The following is a 1,100-nucleotide window of genomic DNA, read 5'->3' as shown; positions in this document are numbered from 1 at the left end:
ATAGGCTTCCCCGGTGTCTTTCTAGGACCAAAACATGCAACATATTCCATTGCTGTTGAGTAAAATTATCCGTTTACTTACTGACTACACAGTGACATGTAGAGATACTCCTGCTAAACAGAGAAACATTAAGTTCTCTTTGTGACTTTAATTGAATTGGTTAGTGAAAATGAATGACACAAATGTTCATTTTTTGTTGTTTTAAGACTTTCATATCTGTCTGTTAAAACAAATGGAAACAGCTAGCTCGGCAGGTAAAGAAATCTGCCTAGCAGCACTTCTAAAGCTCAGTGTTCACATGTTATATCTTGTCTGTTCAAACACTGAAAAATAACTACAAGTTGTGGTTTTACAGGGTGTTATGTGTGTTCCTTGGCAGGGACAGAGTTTTCTGTTCTTTACCACTTCATAGAGCCAGGCTAGCGGTTTCCCCATCTCCCCAGTTTTATGCTACGCTTAGCTAACCTGGCTCTAGCTTCATTATTAATTGACAGATATATGAAAGTGGTATTTCATATCATCTGACACTCCATGTTTAGCCCAGATCCAACAAACCAAAAACTGGCTCTAGATGGGGGGCTTTTGTGTTTTTAGTAGTAGTGTCTCCTACACACTTGGAAGGGAGAGTGAGGCAAGATGGTTGCAGTCTGCAACTACAGCACTAGATGCCTCTAAATCCTGCACACTGGTCCTTTAAAGATAATCTGTGAATGCTGATGCAGATATGAAAAAACTGATAGCTTAATATCTTATAACAGTCACATTTTTTTTTTACAACCTTGCAGGGCCCCCTGTGTTAAATTCAGATACCTTCATCAATAATATCACATTCAAGACTAAACAACCTGCTTTTTGAGGAAAAGCACTGAAGAGAATCTGTTCCTGACACACAGCTGGTAGAAAGCAGCACTGTTATGAGGGAAAATGGGTCAGCAGTTGATTCTTAATAAATGTGTGCCTCTGCGCGGGACCCCTGCTGCACCCATTAAACTCTTTTATAAGATAAGGACTAGTTGCACCAATTTATGGAGATTGGATGTTCCCAAAGGTGCTGCAAATGAAATTTGAATGATCAATGGTCACTGAAGAAAGGCTTTGAT

The sequence above is a fragment of the Morone saxatilis genome, unplaced genomic scaffold (genome assembly GCF_004916995.1).
Source record: "Morone saxatilis isolate NCDOM2014 unplaced genomic scaffold, NCSU_SB_2.0 Contig10, whole genome shotgun sequence".
Taxonomy (NCBI): domain Eukaryota; kingdom Metazoa; phylum Chordata; class Actinopteri; family Moronidae; genus Morone; species Morone saxatilis.
This window is presented reverse-complemented; position numbering follows the sequence as displayed.